This window comes from Stegostoma tigrinum, chromosome 26 (genome assembly GCF_030684315.1).
Source record: "Stegostoma tigrinum isolate sSteTig4 chromosome 26, sSteTig4.hap1, whole genome shotgun sequence".
NCBI classification, from domain to species: Eukaryota; Metazoa; Chordata; class Chondrichthyes; order Orectolobiformes; family Stegostomatidae; genus Stegostoma; species Stegostoma tigrinum.
Genome location: NC_081379.1, coordinates 30,941,158 through 30,962,233, shown reverse-complemented (window position 1 = coordinate 30,962,233; position 21,076 = coordinate 30,941,158).

Below are 21,076 nucleotides of genomic sequence, written 5' to 3'. Positions count from 1 at the left end.
ACATTATGAGATACTAACTTTTCAGTGTGATAATAGTAGCTTGTTCACTTGCCAGAGTTGTGTGAATAGCTTGGAGAGCATTTGCCTGCTTTGATTTATTTTGCATAGGTGAAACACTCATTAGGTGAAAAGGTTTTGTTTTCATTTTACAGAATTCCTTGTTGAAGTTGGATGTATAAAAATTGTTCTTTTTAATCCCCTTTAGCATCCTACATGCCTCAAAATAATCTCCCCTCATTCTTCTAAACTACAAAACTGGCTTGACGGTAGGAGACAGGAGATGTTGATGGAGGGGTTTTTTCATACTGAAGGCCCGTGACCAATGGTGCTCTGCAGGGATCAGTGCTGGTCCAATGTTATTTGTTTATTTATTTAAACGACTTGGATACGAATTTAGGAAGCATAGTTAGTAAGTGTGCGGATGATACTAACATTGGTGGTATAGTGGACAGTGAAGAAGGTTATTTAAGGTTACAAAGAGATCTTGATCAGTTGGGCTAATGGGCCAAGAAGTAGCAAATTGGATAATTGCAAGGTCATGTATTTGGGTAAGATGAACAAGTGCAGGACTTAAACAGTTAATGGTTCGGCTCTTTGGAGCTTTGTCAAACTGAGAAATCTAAGGGCTCAGGTACAAGGCTCATTGAAAATTGCATCACAGATTGTTAGGGTGGTAAAGAGAGTGTGTGACATGCTTGCCTTCATTGCTTAGATCATGAATATAGGAGTTAGGATGTCATGTTGCAGTTATACAGGATGTTGGTGAGGCCACTTTTAGAGTACAGCATATTTCTGGTCACCCTGCTATAGGAAAGATATTATCAAAATGGAAAGGGTGCAGAAAATAGTTACCAGGATGTTACCTGGGCTAGAGGATTTGAGTTAAGAAGAGAGGCTGGATAGGATGGGATTTTTTTCCCTGGAGTATAGGAGACTGAGGGGTGACCTTATAGAAGTTTATAAAATCATGGAACGTATAGATAAATAAAGAGCAAAGGTTTTTTTCTTTCCCCTGGGGTAGGGGAGTTTTGAAAACTAGAGGGCTTAATTTTAAGGTCAAAGGAGAAAGATTTAAAATGGACATAAGAGGCAATTTTTTTTCACACAGAGGGTGCTCATATGTAAGAATGAACTGCCAGAAGCGACAGATGCAGGCACAGTTAGGACATTTAAAAAGTTAGAACATTTGAACAGGCACAAGAATAGAAAAGGTTTAGAGGGATATGGGCCAACTCAGGCCAATGGGACTAGTTTAGTTCAGGCATGGACAAGTTGGGATCAAAGAGTCTGTTTCTGTGCTGTATGACTGTATGACTCTATGGCTCTACCCATCAATTCATTGTTTGTTTCCATGGGATCTTCAACAAGGGTACTATTAACATATATCCATCCTTCTGATGACAGTGTTAAAAAGTAATGTTCAAACAGGTTTGTATGTACTACATTCCAATTCAATGTGGGAATGTGACCAAGAAGAGAGAGCACTGTTTATTGAATGACATCCTCATATAGACAGGCTTCTATTTTCTGTAGTATTGGGATCCATAGTCTTATTGCACTAGTCATTTTATTATCTGAATAAAGTTAGATAGAGTGTCTTGTGTATTACAATAATGGTAAAAATGGACACTCAATATTCAAATTCCATCATCTGATTTTTATACCTGAGACCTTCAGAGAATAAAATGGCTGCTGTGATGACCTGCCCACACATTGAGGTAATTCTAGGGAACCCAAATCGAATCCATTAAATCAGCTGGACTGAAATAATCATTTAATCAAAATACAGTGAAACAAGACAACTTAAGTCAGTGTCAAAAAATTTGCATCTACTTGGAAGACAATAGAGGTGGAGTCAGAAATATACAACAAATTATAGGGTTGTTGGTTTGCTCGCAGAGCTGGTTGGTTATCGTTAGAGGCCGCACTGATGATGTTACCCGGCAAGGTGACGAAACATCTGTACAATAACCAGGCAGCTCAGTGAGCAAGCCGACGACATCTACAAAACATAACTCAGCAGCTTTCTTGGTAGAACAGAGCGGAGGATATGAATTCACAACAATAGAATCTACGAGGCTTTCTTTCTATACTTTTCAGTTTCTCTCTACCTCCAAACTCAATTCTGGGTGAAAAAGTAACTTGGGAAAACAACCATTCATCGAGAACTCCAAAATTCTGCCAAAGCCACCACTGCTGAGGAAACAAGCCACAAGTTAAAGTAATGGTAGGCTCAGGTTTTGCTCTCACATCTCAAAGGCTTTAAGTACTTTGAAGCTGCACAGCTTTATTCTCCCTGTCTGTACCTTTGTCCTTTTTTAAATTTACCTGTCTTTGTCTGCATTTGCCATTATGCTTTGTTATATTTGTCTTAGGCTTCGTAAGTAATAAAATTCCTCTTTCTTTCACTTAAGAAAACTATGGCAATTGGCTCCTTCATTTTCTAGTGAACTATGTTTTAAATGAAGCATGATAGCTACATACTAAAAATTAAATTTAAAAAGTAATAGTTACTGCTAACCAAAGGAGCTTTAAAAAGTAGGGAACTGATTTCCCCTCCATAACTGGTCATGGTAAATTAGGGTGATTTGGTGTCTAGCTTAGTGCCCACAGTTGAGCAACAGAACTAGTGGGGGCAGAAGTAAATTGTTCTTTCAAAAGCTGTTTTTAAAAAATACTGGAAATGGTTAAGTTTTAATCTCTATTGTTAAAAGTACAAAGTTTAGTATTAATGCCTTTATACAGCAGGTTGGATAAGTCATGAAAAATTAAGAAGATAGCTGGGCACATGGCAGTTGCCTTCCACCTGAAATCCCGGAAATTGCGAAATGATGGCAAAATGCCAAGATGTAGAAACTGAAGATCATCACAAAGATACATTTACATCGAAAGAGCTAGGGCTAGAACTGCAATTACAGCAGAGAAAAGAGGAGAGGGAAAGAGAGAGACAGAAAAAAGAACAGAGAAGAAAGAAAATTCCAAGAAACAGAAAGGGAATTCTTGGAAAGGAAAAATTACAAAGGAAGGGAGTTTAAATTGAAACAGCTTGAGCTGAAATGAAAGAATAAAGGAAGCTCTGTCAAGGGAACAAAGACTTAAGAGCCAATTTATTCAATGTTGTCTGTGTCAACCCTAAATTTTACAAGCGAGTTGAGGCTACCTTTTTCTATTGTTTTTGAAAGTTTAGTTCAACGGTGAATGTGAGCAGTCTAGCAACAGAGTGCTGGTGGAAGGTCATGAAGTACCCCTCTTACTAGAAGAGAGTGCAAGTGACTACAAAGTTAATTGTGTACCAGTTAATACCAGGGATATCTCATTAAAAGTTCCTAACCTCAAGAAATGGCCTGACCAGACACCCCTGTAATTTGAAAGGTTTAAACAGTTCGCTTTTGACTGGTAGCATTTAAAATTGAGTCCACCTATGAAAATATCCATGAGGTAATTCTCCACAGAATTTAAAAACTCGATATCCTTTCTAGACTAGATGCATATAGAGAACAGAGAGTTGTGGGGCCCAGATAGGTGGAAATTTTGTCTGATTATTATGACCTAACACACTGAACATTAGGATCAGGGAAGCTGATGCCTGGAATCCATCAGACAATTCAGAGGGATGAGGGTGTGGTGAATCACCCTGAGGTAAGCTGGAGCTAAAAGGGAAGCTATGCAGAGAAAACTGAACCATGAGCAGGAGGCAACCAGATGGGAGACAGTTGGGAGACCACCTCAATGACTTCAGCAATGGGAAACCAGGACATGTAAATGTCTTGGCATTCCACAGAAACTCAACAAGCAAGACCAATGTCCGTAGCATTAAAGGGGCTCACTGTCTGCTCAGGCATGGTAGTTTATCAGAGTAAACAGTCAGCGATAAATCAACATTCTTTGAGATACTGGGCACTTGCAGCCCTTGCTAGTGGAGAAGATAAACAATGCTTCCACCTGGAAATAAATGAAACTCCATACAGTCATAGGGTCAGAGAGACATACTGCATGGAAACAGACCCTGATACAACTTGTCCATGCTAACCAGATATCCTACATCAATCTAGTCCTATTTGCCACCATTTGATCCATATCGCTCTAAATCCTTGCTATACAAATATTTACCCAATGCCTTTTAAATGTTGCAATTATATCAGCCTCCACCACTTCCTCTGACAGCTCATTCCATCCATGCACTACACTCTATATGAAAACATCGCCTCTCAGTTGTCTTTTAAATATCTCTGCTCACCCCTTAAACCTATGCCCTCTATCTACCTTGGAGAAAAGATCTTGACTATTCACCCTATCTATGCCCCTCATGATTTTACAAACCTCTACAAGGTCACTTCGCAGCCTCTGACACTCCAGGAAATCCAGTGTAATCAGCCTCTCCCTACAGCTCAAACCCTCCAACCCTGGCAACATCCTTGTAAATCTTTCCTGAACCCTTTCAAGTTTCACAATATCCTTCCTATCACAGGAAGACCAGAATTGCACACAGTGTTCCAAAAGTGGTCAAACCAATATCCTGCACAATCTCAACATTGCCTCCCAAATCTTATGCTCAATGTGCTGATCAACAAAGGTAAGCATACCAAACACCTTCTTCACTATCCTCTCTAAGTGCAACTTCACTTTCAAAGAACTTTTGAACCTGCACGCCAAGGTTTCATTGTTCAGCAACAGAACGTAAAGTATTTATGTCCTGCCCTGATTTGCCTTTAAAAAATGCAGCACCTCACATTTAACTAAATTAAACTCCATCTGCCACTCCTCGTCTCATTGGCCCATCATATCAAGATCCCATTGTACTCTGAAGTAAAATTCTTCACTGTCCACTAGACATCCAATTTCAGTGTCATCTGCAAACTTACTGACTGTACCTCTTACGTTCACATCCAAATCATTTATGTATATGACAAAAAGCAGTGGACTTAGTACCGATCTCTCTGGCACACTGCTGGTCACAGGCCTCCAGTCTGAAAAGCAACCCTCCACCACTAACCTCTGTCTTCTATATTCGAGTTAGTTCTGTATCCAAATGGCTAGTTCTCCCTTTATTCCATGTGATCTAACCTTACTAACCAGCCTACCATGAGGAATAAAGAACAAAGAACAATGAAAATTACAGCACAGGAACAGGCCATTCGGCTCTCCAAGCCTTCGCCAATCTAGTTCCCTTATCTAAACATTGTGACTATTTTCCAAGGGTCTGTATTCCTCTGCTCCCTGCCTATTCATGTATCTGTCTAGATACACCTTAAGTGACACTATCGTGCCCGCCTCTACCACCTCTGCTGGCAACACATTCCAGGGGCCGACCACCCTCTGCATAAAGAACTTTCCACGCATATCTCCCTTAAACTTTTTCCCTCTCACCTTGAAATCATGATACCTCGTAAGTGAGTCCCCCACTCTGGGAAAAAGCTTCTTGCTATCCACCCTGTCTATATCTCTTATGATTTTGTTGACCTCAATCAGGTCCCCCCTCAACCTCCGTCTTTCTAATGAAAATAATCCTAATCTACTCAACCTCTCTTCATAGCTAATGTCCTCCATACCAGGCAACATCCTGGTGAACATCCTCTGCACCCTCTCCAAAGCATCCACATCATTTTGGTAATGTGGCAACCAGAACTGTACACAGTATTCCTAATGTGGTCGAACTGAAGTCCAATGCAACTTTAACATGACCTGCCAACTCTTGTACTCAATACCCCGTCCAGTGAATGAAAGCATGCTGTATGCCTTCTTGACCACTCTATTGACGTGCGTTGCCACCTTCAGGGTACAATGGACCGGAACACCCAAATCTTTCTGTGCTTCAATTTTGCCAACAGTTTTTCCATTTCCCATATAGTTCGCTCCTGAATTGGATCTTCTAAAATGCATCACCTCACATTTGCCTGGGTTGAACTCCAGCTGCCATTTCTCCACCCAAGTGTCCAATGTATCTCTAATTTGAACCTTGTCAAACACCTTACTGAAGTCCATATAGATCACGTTCACCCCTCTGCCCTCATCAATTCTCTTTGTTACTTCTTCAAAAAACTCAATTAGGTTAGTGAGACATAATTTTCCACACACAAAGCCATGTTGACTATTTCTCATCAGTCCTTGCCTTTCCAAATCCATGTAAATCCTGTCACTCAGGATTCCCTCCAACAACTTGCCTACCACCGTTCTGAGTAAGGATAACTGGACCCGAAACGTTACCTCTGTTTTTTCCTTCACGGATGCTGCCAGAGCTGCTGTGCTTTTCTGGCAACTTTGTTTTTGTTCCTTTGCCCACCACTGATATCAGGCTCACCAGTCTATAATTCCCTGGCTTTCCCCTACTTCCTAATTTTTCTCGTAGACACCTCAGAAAGTAACAATAATTTAAAGTCAAAGAAAGTCAATCAGCAACATGGGTCATTGGTGCAGAATCAGGACAGGGATATGGAAAGGTAGAGAGAAATTCTAGTTTTGACATTGAGGGTGGCAGACCTCAGTATCCTATTTCCCTACTCTTTCTGCTGTTATCACACATGATTTTGGACGGGATTTCCCAAGAGAAATGATGGATATAGTTATTAACAAGCAGATTGCTATGATCAGAATTCACTGTTTGTTAGATCTCCAGTATACCAAGCTGGATACAGTCCGGAACAAACATAATCACTTTACTTCTCAGGACACCACTGCAAAGCAAATTACAAAAGAACAAGTTATGGAGAAAAAACATCAGTGACATTATAAATAAAAAGGTGTAAATAACTATTACTTTGCTCTGAAGATTTATTACAATCCCATATAACCAGTTGTGTCCCTCTCACAATCTACCTCAACAGGACAGCTTATCAAAGTGTACAGCTCATTTCTGGAACATCTTATAGTGCAGTGGCAGTGTCCCTACTTCTGGTTCTGAAGTTCTATGCTCAAGTCCCTGCAGATATATATTAAAACATGTCTGAATCAGTTGGTTGACATTACCTGTAGCTCACGTCTGACAATGATCATCTAACTGGTGATGCTTAATACTTGCTTGGTGACAGATACAAAAAAAATTGCTTTATTTTGAGGCAATTCACCATTCTGTATATTAAAATAAGAGAGTATTTGGGTGGATGCCAGAAGATCAGGCTTGCCCTCTATTGCTAGGGCTGCCTACTTTCCTGGATATCAGAGGTGAGCCATTGTAAGCCCAAAGATCATTCCCGCTGGAATTATTACTGAGCAGGTAAAAAGCATTTTGACAGCCATTATAAATACTAAGTCACAGAGCAAAAAAAAACCGCCTGTCAGAAATTTGTTCCCAATCTTCATTCTTGAACCATTAATTGAAAGCACTGAAAACAGAAGCAGACAAATTATTGATGGTAATATATTGTGCTGTCTTTATTTCACCAGGCCGCCACTAGCATCTTCCAATACATGCTTCTTCAGTCTTAATATCTTTCTTTCCCGGTGGCTGCAGTGTTGCTTCAGTAATCTATTTGAAACTGAGATGGTCATTATCTAAGGGAGCTAGTACCCCAGTTAATGCTGCTGCAGGCTGAGACTCCTGTGTTGCTGCAAGGTTGCCTATCTCTAACTGCTTGCTGCCTCATGTGCGATCTTCGAAGAAAGAGAAAGCACAGTTCTAAATGGCATTCCATTAGATATCCCCCGCTATGAGTACAGAACCTTTGCTCTGGTTGACTATCAATCTGTGGAAAAGTCACTTGAGTGGTATATATGCAAGTTCTGAGTTATACCTGGCTGTGTTCTGAAATAGACAGGATTATCCATGGCTGATCCCAAGGTGTTTATATCAATATCACAACTTCGGTTGCAAAAGATACCATTTATTTTGTTGGAGATAATGGGAACTGCAGATGCTGGAGAATCCAAGACAACAAAATGTGAGGCTGGATGAACACAGCAGGCCAAGCAGCATCTCAGGAGCACAAAAGCTGACGTTTCGGGCCTAGACCCTTCATCAGAGAGGGGGGATGGGGTGAGGGTTCTGGAATAAATAGGGAGAGAGGGAAGGCGGACCGAAGATGGAGAGAAAAGAGAAGACAGGTGGAGAGAGTATAGGTGGGGAGGTAGGGAGGGGATAGGTCAGTCCAGGGAAGATGGACAGGTCAAGGAGGTGGGATGAGGTTAGTAGGTAGATGGGGGTGCGGCTTGGGGTGGGAGGAAGGGATGGGTGAGAGGAAGAACAGGTGAGGGAGGCGGAGACAGGTTGGACTGGTTTTGGGATGCAGTGGGTGGAGGGGAAGAGCTGGGCTGGTTGTGTGGTGCAGTAGAGGGAGGGGACGAACTGGGCTGGTTTAGGGATGCAGTAGGGGAAGGGGAGATTTTGAAACTGGTGAAGTCCACATTGATACCATTAGGCTGCAGGGTTCCCAGGCGGAATATGAGTTGCTGTTCCTGCAACCTTCGGGTGGCATCATTGTGGCACTGCAGGAGGCCCATGATGGACATGTCATCTAAAGAATGGGAGGGGGAGTGGAAATGGTTTGCGACTGGGAGGTGCAGTAGTTTGTTGCGAAGTGAGCGGAGGTGTTCTGCAAAGCGGTCTCCAAGCCTCCGCTTGGTTTCCCCAATGTAGAGGAAGCCACACCGGGTACAGTGGATGCAGTATACCACATTGGCAGATGTGCAGGTGAACCTCTGCTTAATGTGGAATGTCATCTTGGGGCCTGGGATAGGGCTGAGGGAGGAGGTGTGGGGGCAAGTGTAGCATTTCCTGTGGTTGCAGGGGAAGGTGCCAGGTGTGGTGGGGTTGGAGGGCAGTGTGGAGCGAACAAGGGAGTCACAGAGAGAGTGGTCTCTCCGGAACGCCGACAGGGGTGGGGATGGAAAAATGACTTGGGTGGTGGGGTCGGATTGTAGATGGCGGAAGTGTCGGAGGATGATGCGTTGTATCCGGAGGTTGGTAGGGTGGTGTGTGAGAATGAGGGGGATCCTCTTTGGGCGGTTGTGGCGGGGGCGGGGTGTGAGGGACGTGTTGCGGGAAATACGGGAGACGCAGTCGAGGGCGTTCTCGATCACTGTGGGGGGAAAGTTGCGGTCCTTGAAGAACTTGGACATCTGGGATGTGCGGGTGTGGAATGTCTTGTCGTGGGAGCAGATGCGGCGGAGGCGGAGGAATTGGGAATAGGGGATGGAATTTTTGCAGGAGGGTGGGTGGGAGGAGGTGTATTCTAGGTAGCTGTGGGAGTCGGTGGACTTGAAATGGACATCAGTTACAAGCTGGTTGCCTGAGATGGAGACTGAGAGGTCCAGGAAGGTGAGGGATGTGCTGGAGATGGCCCAGGTGAACTGAAGGTTAGGGTGGAAGGTGTTGGTGAAGTGGATGAACTGTTCGAGCTCCTCTGGGGAGCAAGAGGCGGCGCCGATACAGTCATCAATGTACCGGAGGAAGAGGTGGGGTTTGGGGCCTGTGTAGGTGCAGAAGAGGGACTGTTCCACGTAACCTACAAAGAGGCAGGCATAGCTGGGGCCCATGCGGGTGCCCATGGCCACCCCCTTAGTCTGTAGGAGGCATAGCTGGGGCCCATGCGGGTCTGACGCACTGACCTCTACATCGCCGAGGCCAGACGCCAACTCTCCGACACCACCTCCTACCGCCCCCTCGATCATGACCCCACACCCGAGCACCAAACCATCATCTCCAACACCATTCATGACCTCATCACTTCAGGGGACCTCCCACCCACAGCCTCCAACCTCATTGTTCCCCAACCCCGCACAGCCCGTTTCTATCTCCTTCCCAAAATCCACAAACCTGCCTGCCCTGGTCGACCCATCGTCTCAGCCTGCTCCTGACCCACCGAACTCATCTCCACCTATCTGGACTCCATTTTCTCCCCTTTGGTCCAGGAACTCCACACCTACGTCCGTGACACCACCCACGCCCTCCACCTCCTCCAGGACTTTCAATTCCCTGGCCCCCAACACCTCATTTTCACCATGGACGTCCAGTCCCTATACACCTGCATTCCGCATGCAGATGGCCTCAAGGCCCTCCGCTTCTTCCTGTCCCGCAGGCCCGACCAGTCCCCCTCCACCGACACCCTCATCCGCCTAGCCAAACTCGTCCTCACCCTCAACAACTTCTCTTTTGACTCCTCCCACTTCCTACAGACTAAGGGGGTGGCCATGGGCACCCGCATGGTCCCCAGCTATGCCTGCCTCTTTGTAGGTTACGTGGAACAGTCCCTCTTCCGCACCTACACAGGCCCCAAACCTCACCTCTTCCTCCGGTACATTGATGACTGTATCGGCGCCGCCTCTTGCTCCCCAGAGGAGCTCGAACAGTTCATCCACTTCACCAACACCTTCCACCCTAACCTTCAGTTCACCTGGGCCATCTCCAGCACATCCCTCACCTTCCTGGACCTCTCAGTCTCCATCTCAGGCAACCAGCTTGTAACTGATGTCCATTTCAAGCCCCCTGACTCCCACAGCTACCTAGAATACACCTCCTCCCACCCACCCTCCTGCAAAAATTCAATCCCCTATTCCCAATTCCTCCGCCTCCGCCGCATCTGCTCCCACGACAAGACATTCCACTCCCGCACATCCCAGATGTCCAAGTTCTTCAAGGACCGCAACTTTCCCCCACAGTGATCGAGAACGCCCTCGACCGCGTCTCCCATATTTCCCGCAACACGTCCCTCACACCCCGCCCCTGCCACAACCGCCCAAAGAGGATCCCCCTCGTTTTCACACACCACCCCACCAACCTCCAGATACAACGCAGGATCCTCCGACACTTCCGCCATCCACAATCCAACCCCACCACCCAAGACATTTTTCCATCCCCATCCCTGTCGGCTTTCTGGAGAGACCACTCTCTCCGTGACTCCCTTGTTCGCTCCACACTGCCCTCCAACCCCACCACACCCAGCACCTTCCCCTGCAACCGCAGGAAATGCTACACTTGCCCCCACACCTCCTCCCTCACCCCTATCCCAGGCCCCAAGATGACATTCCACATTAAGCAGAGGTTCACCTGCACATCTGCCAATGTGGTATACTGCATCCACTGTACCCGGTGTGGCTTCCTCTACTTTGGGGAAACCAAGCGGAGGCTTGGAGACCGCTTTGCAGAACACCTCCGCTCACTTCGCAACAAACTACTGCATCTCCCAGTCGCAAACCATTTCCACTCCCCCTCCCATTCTTTAGATGACATGTCCATCATGGGCCTCCTGCAGTGCCACAATGATGCCACCCGAAGGTTGCAGGAACAGCAACTCACATTCCGCCTGGGAACCCTGCAGCCTAATGGTATCAATGTGGACTTCACCAGTTTCAAAATCTCCCCTTTCCCAACAGCATCCCTAAACCAGCCCAGTTCGTCCCCTCCCCCCACTGCACCACACAACCAGCCCAGCTCTTCCCCTCCACCCACTGCATCCCAAAACCAGTCCAACCTGTCTCCGCCTCCCTAACCGGTTCTTCCTCTCACCCATCCCTTCCTCCCACCCCAAGCCGCACCCCCATCTACCTACTAACCTCATCCCACCTCCTTGACCTGTCCATCTTCCCTGGACTGACCTATCCCCTCCCTACCTCCCCACCTATACTCTCTCCACCTGTCTTCTCTTTTCTCTCCATCTTCAGTCCGCCTGCCCCTCTCTCCCTATTTATTCCAGAACCCTCACCCCATCCCCCTCTCTGATGAAGGGTCTAGGCCCCAAACGTCAGCTTTTGTGCTCCTGAGATGCTGCTTGGCCTGCTGTGTTCATCCAGCCTCACATTTTGTTGTCATTTATTTTGTTGGAGACAGTTTATGCTCCAGAATTCTGTAGTTGACATATGCTTCACGTTTTACCTCAGTCCTATGCTGACTTGTGGCTTATCCTTTATGACACCACAGACTTCATTGGCAGACTTCTTTAACTAACTGTAGATAACTCAGGGGCGTTGTTCCCTGTGTGTGTCAATATCTTTGTGGCTTTGCAAGTGTGTTGCTTTTGAAAGCAGAATCCCTCAGAGCCAATAAATGTGGAGCTGGAAAAGTGCAGCAGATCAGACAGCATCTGAGGAGCAAGGGAGTCAACATTTCGGGCCAAAGTCCTTCATCAGGACTGGGAAGGGGGTGGAGAGCCCAGAAAAAAATAGAGGGGGGTGGGGCTGGGAGAGGGTAGATGGGAAGGAGATAGGTGGAGGCTGGCAGGAGGTTATTATGACTGGTCAGTGGGAGGGGTGGATTGGGTACGTGACTAGGTAGATGGACAGATAGGGGTGACAAGATTATAAAGCTGGTGATGCAGGTAGCCCCTCAGATCTTAGTCCCAAATCTCTTCAGTCAGGTCAGAGATCCCCTGATCCCTTGAGCAATGATATCCTGTGTTGCAGTTAAGATAATTGGATGTACAGACTGCTGAGCAAAGTAATGATTCTGAAAAGGCGAATGCTGAAACCTACATTAAGCTTAACCCAATCTGATATTGACCTAAGGACTTGGGCGGGGAAAAGGTAGAACATCTTAGAATCTCAAAAGGGTCAGACCTGCTATACTGGATCTCCCAACAGTCTTAGCAACAACGGCTATCTTGCTAAAGAAAGTTATTCTTGATTGCTATCATGCAGTAAGCTGCATTGCATTTAAGATGAGGGCCTCTTTGCCTCAGACTACCTAGTAATTTTCCCCTTCCGCTTTAGACTATGTAGACTCTGCAGACCAAGCTAGTAAAGGAGGGTGGTGGCAGCAATCTACTCGAGCATATGCTGGCAGTGGTTGACATTGCATGGTGACAGGACATGGAGGGTAATGGTAGGAATTTGAATTCAAGTTAACTCTACAGAATGATTTCCAGCAAAGGTGGGGTAAATTCCTAGTTACAGCTTTCAACACAACTCAGACAGACAGTCAGCAGCATAAGATGCTGAATGATCGAGCAGCTTTCAGCAGATAAATGCGTGACAAGAGTCTACAAGGCCAAATGAATTTGTTGGGGAGAAACCACTTCACATCTGGTAAGAGAAGTGCTAAGCAAATGTGGGCTAAAATTCATTCAAGGTGTCAAATTAGTCACAAGTGGCAGTTAAAGATTGCATTGGCAACCAATGAACTGTAGGACCAGTCCTGATTATTCTAGCCGCAGAGACCAAATAAATATCAGAGACTTCAGGAGAAAGTTAAAACTTGGGTGGCATGGTGGCTCATTGGTTAGCACTGTTGCCTCACAGTGCCAGAGACATGGGTTTGATTCCACCTTTGGGTAGCTGTCTGGAGTTTGCACATTCTCCCCATGTCTGCGTGGGTTTCCTCCCACAGTCCAAAGATGTGTAAGCTAGGTGGGTTGGCCATGCTAAATTGCCCATACTGTCCAGGGAAGTGTAGATTAGGGGGATGGGTCTGGGTGAGATGGTCTGAGGGTCAGTGTGGACTTGTCAGGCTGAAGGGCCTGTTCCCACATGTAGGGATTCTATGATTCTGGTGGTCAAGGGCCTTTTAAAAATATATATATACATAAACGACACAGTTACAGGCTGAGAAAGCAAGGCCAAAATGAGTCTCGCTGCCAAAGCTGGCAGGGAACATGAGACATGGCTACAGTAAGGCAAATTAATGGCCACCAAAATGATTGAGACTGAAAGCATGGCACTGGGAATGTCACAAAGCCAGAATTAAAACAATTAAAGAGGACGTTAAAAATCTAAGCAAACAGAGTCCAACAGAAGGATCCATCTAAGAGAAGGGAAGCCACGGTTAAGGCAGGAAGAATTTATTAATGTTGCAGAAAGCAGGATTCATCCATAGGAGCCACATTAGAGAATGGGAATCTTTATAAGGTGAAGGTATTATTAAAAGTGCTGCAGACAGAATGAATTATCTAATGAGCTACTGTTGAGCCATTTGGTACAAAGAGTGTTACACTTTCAGCAGCATGTGGTCCCTGTAAACATGAGCATATACTATACCTCTCAAAATGTTCTGCGTACCACCATGAGACATAACACAACAGATACAAACTCGGTATCAGTAGCAGAAGGGAATTTGTCTTCGTTCAGTTTTACAAAATTGGCATTGTAATGTTCTGGATAGTGTAATCTGGTGCATTTTTGATGTGTCTTTAATGACAAAGGTTGAAAATATACCTGAAAAAGCCACGTTACTTCTCTTTCAGAGATAACAAGGTGTAGAGCTGGATGAACACAGCAGGCCAAGCAGCATCAGAAGAGTAGGAAGGCTGACGTTTCGGGCCTAGACCCTTCTTCGACCCTTCTAGACCTGAAACATCAGCCTTCCTGCTCCTCTGATGCTGCTTGGCCTGTTGTGTTCATCCAGCTCTACACCTTGTTATCTCAGATTCTTCAACATTTGCTGTTCCTACTATCTCTACTTCTCTTTCTTCTGCCCTCTCGCTGAAATATTACACAATCCTTGATGCTGTTCCCTCTACAATATGAAGGTGAACCACAGATCAGGTGACAGCTTTACAGAACATTTCCATTCCATCTGCATGTGTGATCCTGGTCAAATCTGGTTCACCACTTCAGCTATTCCACTCCACCAGAATCCCTGTCCTCACTCAATTCCCATTAAATATCTCAGTTTTACACTTGCTGCTTTGTTCCAGTCAAATACACCACGACACTCAGGATAAGAACTTTACTTTTGCCTTGAGCTTTGCATAACTCTTTAGCTTCAATATTGTCCTTGATCACCAAGGACCTCAATTTTCCACTTCCCATAACATTTTTTACTTATCTTTTGTTCCGACAACCAATTCAAATGTTATATTGTCTTTCCATGGGTTGTTTTGATTTTTGGTTCTGAAGAAGGATTTACACACAAAACTCTTTTACCCTTACAGATATTTTTAGTCCTGTTGCCTGCTGTGAATTTCTAACTTTTTCTGCTTTTATTTCACATATGCAGTATTTACAATGTTTCTCTCTTTTTGAATGCAAACGCAAATAAACACAATACACCTCCAGCCTTTTGAATCTATGTTGGTGAAATTCAATATAAAACAGTTAATATATGCCAGGATCAGAATCTGAAGCTTAATTTACTGAGCAGAGGGCAGGTTTTTGCAATCTTTCAATGGGGTCACTGTGCAGCAGACTTCATGTCTTCCTCCATCAATCCTCATTTCATGTCTCTGATCTCTTTGCATGGATGGCTTCTGCCACTGGTATCTTGCCAATAGGGACAGGGAATGCTCTCAGGCACTGGCAGCTCAAATGGGTCTGCAGCTTGAGATTTAATGTGATTCATCCACATTAATGGTTGCAAGGGGGAATAATTTTTGCCTATCTGCCTAACACTTCATGAGACTGGTTGAAGTGTCTGTAAAACACTGTTGAATGGAAAAGCAAATTGGGAAGTTGAAAACTGGATAACTGATGACATGCAGCAGTAACTAAATCCTTGTTTGATGGAAGTGCAGGTGCTGTTGCAGGAAACCATTGAGAGGAGGATTGGTTTCTTTGGCACTCCAGGCCACGCTCCACTAAAGCTAACTGCGTATCACGTCTAGCAGGATGTGAGCTAATAGCAAAGTACCTGCAGATCTGGGAACAGATGCGGAAGCAGATGGACAGTCTTAAGAAAGCTGCCAAGGTAAAGTTGCCCAACAACACCATACACCAGATAGATGTCCCATGTAAGTGTGCCAACAAAGAATTGACTGCCAACCTGCTAAATATTTATTGCTGTCCCATGCCAAGCCTTCACACAACCTTATAATGCTTAACTATGCATGCCCATACTTCAGCATGGCACTCATTCAAACTGCAATTTACGAGTGAAACCTATGGCATATTGACATTGTATAAAGGGCGATTCACAATTCAGGCCTGCTTAAGATACTTTCTCACATTCAATGAGGTCAGTCACTGCTGGAATGGGCCTAAACATCTTACTTTTATGGGGTCTGATTCACGTTGCCCTACATTTGCACATATAGGCCTTAATCTAAGGATGTTATCTGGACCAGATGCTTACATGTTATGCACATATATCATTCAAACCCATTGAAAATGGATTGCGATAACAGGACATATGCAATGATTTATGAATTATTTTTGTCTTAGACAGGTGAAAGTTACACGGAAATAGTTGCCGAATCGAAGTGATATGGTTTAATATAAGGATATAAAAATATTGAATGAGTGATGGTATCCCACTTTGGTGGGTTTTCTTACTGAAACTGAATTGCCTAGATATTCATTTAAGAATAACTGTGAGCCAATTTTGTGTTGTAAAGGATCAACTGTACCAATATCCTGAAAATAGCTACTGCACATGTGTGTACAAGCTATGTCATCACAATGTTAGATGATATGAGTCATGATGGGAGGGGGCATTATTAACGCTTGCTTCACGTGTTTATCTGCATAGTTTATAGGCGATTAGTGTTCGTGGTTTGCACCAGACTTACATTTGGCCTTCGTATGCTCCAAGAAGCTTTCAGCAAATATTTCTATATGATGGCAAGATGAAGATAGATGGAAATAAGCAGCATGAGAAAGCCTGTGGAGAAACCCACAGCACTGGAGAGCAGGGGCCACAGGATATTGAAGCCAGCTCATTAATGAAACCACAGAGAGGCAGTATGTATGCAAAGCTGACAAAGAGCAGGAAATTAAGAAGACCGTGACCACCAGCTAACTTTTAGAAGAAACATGCACAAAACTAGACCAACATATTGGCACTGGAGCCAACAATGGGCTAACTCCAATGATGGAAAAGGACCTTGTCTTTACTTGAGCCCCTGAGCCACGTGGAGGCACCCGAACTAACCATGAATTGGGTCCACAGGCACTGATATTTCACCAGGTATTGAACTGCCTCTGGCCTCAATCATAACCAGACAAGGGTCAGGCCAATGGCTTGCTAAACACAAACAGCTGCAGAGCCAATGCCAGTCTCATTAGACAGGATGTAGATGAACAAACCATCAAACATGATGACATCATTTAGATCCTTGCCCTCTTATTTTATTTTGTAACACAACCTCATCATAGACTGTGTGAAGTTTTCGCAGCATAACCAGGAGTCAGGAGAAACTATTGATTCTTCTTTAAATGACTTGTACCTCGTTGTTGATAATTACCAATATAGAATACTGAGAAATGAAATCATAAGGGAATGCATCAGAGTGGAGTGATTGATGAAGCTCTATCAAAGATTTTGTAAAAGGATATTACATTGGCAAAGGCAATGAACTTCACTGTTCAGACAAAGCAGGTTTTTTATCTACTGGGATCAGAATCTTTCCAGGAGCCAGCCCACCAAGGCCATTTCAAGGTAGTTTACAGACACAGCAATAATATATTTCCGTCTCTGTGAGAAAAGCTTAAAACAAGTCTGGTCCAATCTGTGACTGTCCAAGCGGTAGACTTTACTGAACAATGAGACATAATTTTCTTTGGGACTGGAGTAAGCTTAGAAAGTAATTTCTGGTGTGCAGAGGTCATGGCTTATGGCAAGAAAGCTAATTTTAAATTTAATACAGAAATAGGTGTATATATTCCTTCAAATTCAAATGGTGATTGAAGCCTCAGTTTCTCCAAACTTTACTACACAGGTAGCATGGCAATAAGAGGCTGAGGGCAGTAATAGGCTACTATTGACTAAAACAGGAGAGCATTAATTTATTCCCTGCATGTTATTCCTAGACAGCATTGTTCTTTATTAACTAGAGATTCTTGAGTAGCTTTGAATCTTCTTTTTGTACACAAGCTGCAACAGCAATTAAAGGTGACTCATTATGCTGTGAACCAGTCTTCATTGAAGAACCATCATCACCAGGGCCATAGGATGACACTGCAGATCTTTGTCTTCTCTTTCAGGAAAGGCTAGAAGCTGGAACACAGTGCATCAAGGAAAACAGCAACCAACCACAAGAGGACATTGTAGACCTTAATTTGTTCCTTCAGAAAAGCATACACATGAATGAATCACTATGGAAGCAGATGATCTGTTGGAAGTAGACGTCCTGAATTTTGTTTCACTCTTTGACTCCACAACCAATGAGTCTTGAGTTCTATTTCATAAAAATGAACCCTTTTGTTGAAAGAGTTAGTAAAGCAGTGACATTGCCTGTTTATTTCACTGAGCCAACCAGGGACAAGCAGCACCAATTATAAACAGCGAGTGAAAGTTATCTGGGCAGAATAAGACACAACTTCAAATTGGATCAGAGCAATATGGTAAGTCCAGAGGACTTTGTACAATTGTAAGTTGAACTCTGCAATTGAATCCCATTGGTGAGCCTTTAGAGCACTCAAGCCTTCTTTCACCGTAAAAGCAACGGTCCAAACTACAGAACATCTACCTTAGCGAAGTTTAAAACTCAGAACCAAATGGAGCATGAAAATGTTAAAATTTTCCAAGAAATGGAGAAGTCCAACCAGATGAAAGGGGCTGCTGAAATTAAAGCCAAGCTTTCTACAGCCACAAGGCACTATCATACCACAGGGGAGGATTCACACGCAACACATGGTGCAACAAAAGAAAGTGAGCCTTCACAAAATTGATGTGGGACAATGTTATACTGCATCAAAAGAGATTAACAAAGCATCAGAAAAAATGTTAGGCACAGAGCCATTATCTGAAGAAGTACGAGCTCTGACTGTGGCTTTTGCAGAGAAAATGCCCAAAACCAGTGATGTGCATTCAAACAAGTCTGCAGATCAGACAGCTACACAGGAAATCCTCTACATCCTCTTTCAGAAGGTTATTCACTTCTAGATGAAGTGACAATCCTTTTTTTTCTGCTGGAGACTGCAAGATTTCATTGTCTGCTGCAAAATACCTGTGGAAGTGATACCACTACCAAAAGCAAAAGCAATTCATACTCAGATTCAATTCAAATTCTGAGAGAAGTTTTATTTCCCTTTGGTTTGGCAATGTCTTGGGCATGTTCTTTGTTCACTGCTTCATCAAACAAGTGAATTTCTGGGCCAGAGTACTCCAGAAAATGAAATGAGAGAGAACTTCAGCCCAATGTCTTCCACTTCAAGGAGTTGTTATTGTTTGAGCCTTGGAATGTGCTCTATTGGATCAGTTTTACATTAAATGTTCTTTGCTGCTTTTACATTCAGGTGTTATTACATATGTGTGACATCCAGGAGCAAACTGTCACAAGTAGCTGCAATTGCACTGCACAATTAAGTTTGTCTTTTAAGCAAATGTACAGCAAACGTATGAATCCCAAACAGAGAAAGCACTGTTGGAAAATTACATTTAACAAAAGATATGGGGGGTGGAGGATGTTCAGTAGCAATTTGGTTGGAAACTTCAGAAGTTCATACACTGTAACAATTTTTGGCAGTGTGAACTTGGAGGGATGTATAGTAAAGGGTTAAATATATCAATGTTCTGACAACAGCTTTGCGCATGTTTGTAAGGAGTTATATCATTGATGGTGCCAGATGACATGGGGCTGAGACGGAATGGTTGAAGGAACCATCTAACCTCTGCTCTGTCAGGTTTCTGTGCACAATTTCTACGTGGTAAATACTAAGACAATGCTCAAAAATGCTCAACTTTACCACATTTACAAAATAACTGAAATGTCTTAGCAAGCCATTGAGTTGTATCAACGACTGGAAAGAAGAAAAGGAATGAAACTGGATGGATCACACGGCATTGACTCAGGCACCAAAACACCCAAAAATGAAGCAATTGATGGAAGTCACGTACAAAAAAAATACATTAACATTGTACAACAACAAAAGTTTATCATTTAATTTCTATTAAAAGAAAGATCTTACTGTGAGCAATACAATACAAAACAAACTTCTATGGATCACAATAAGCTAAGCACTTTGTATTTAAAATGCACAGGCCAAAGCCAGAGAACCATATCAGAGGCTGCCCCCATTCAATATCAGCTACTGCTGACGAGCACAGGCACGGGCCTTGGCCTCTTATGATGTGACCATATACAATCTCCTAACGATATTCCTATAAATCATGCTCACCAAATCTGCATAGGAATTTCAGGTTCTGGCAGAAGAACGACGAAATATAAAAATTCTGGAGTTCTGGCCAGAGCTGCACCATTCCATGGTGGAAGTGGAATCTCTCAACCTAACTTATGATTAAAGTGTTTGAAGTAGTGTTTCCTGAAAGATACAAATAAATATATATTCAGAGGGGACAATGCCTAGTTGTATTGTCAATGGACTGGTCATCCAGAAACCCAAATAATGTTCTTGAATTGATTTAAATCCTACCATGGCAGATGGTAGAGTTCAAACTCAATAAAAATAAGGAATTACAAGTCCAATGATGACCATGAAGCTATTGTTGATTGTCAGAAAAACCCATCAGACTCACCAATGTCCTTTAGGATGGAAATTGCCATTCTCACCTGGTCTGCCTACATTTGATAGCCACAGCAGCAATGTGTTTATCTCTTAACTTCCTGATGAAATGGCCTAGTGAAGCCATTGAGCTATATCAACTACTAGAAAGAAGAAAAAGAATGAAACTTGATGGACCACATGGCTTGATGAAAGCGCCACAAATGGCAATGGCAAACATACAGTCCTTTCAACCTAACAAAGTGGTCCTTATCTGAGCATGAGGGCCAAAATTGGGAAAGCTGTCTCACAGACTAATCAAGCAACAGTTTGTTCACTTGCTTGCCAAGCTGGTTTGCTTTTGTTCAGATATTTTGTCAACATGCTGTGTAACATCATCAGTGTGGCCTCCAATGAAGCGATGTTGTCCTACTTCACTTAGAATTTATATTGTCTGGTCTGTTGTGGTGTGTTGTGTCATTTCCTGTTTCGTTCTGTTTATTTTTATATACAGGGTCCAATCTAAATGTTTGTTGATTGCATTATAGATTGAGAACCACGTCTCTGATGACATTACCTAGCATGGCGATGAAACATCTGAACAAAAACAAGCCAGCTTGGCGATCAAGTCAACAACCTCACCCACAACCCAAGCTATGAATCTTTGCTAAAACCTTAACCAACCGGCAGCTAAACTCTTGAAGTCATACCTTGGAGACAACACTGTTACTAAACCTGGGTATGTCCTGTCCCATGGGCAGTACAGACTGAGCAGAGGTAGCGGCACAGTGGTATACAGTCGGAAGGGAGCTGCCCTCGGAGTCCTCAACATTGA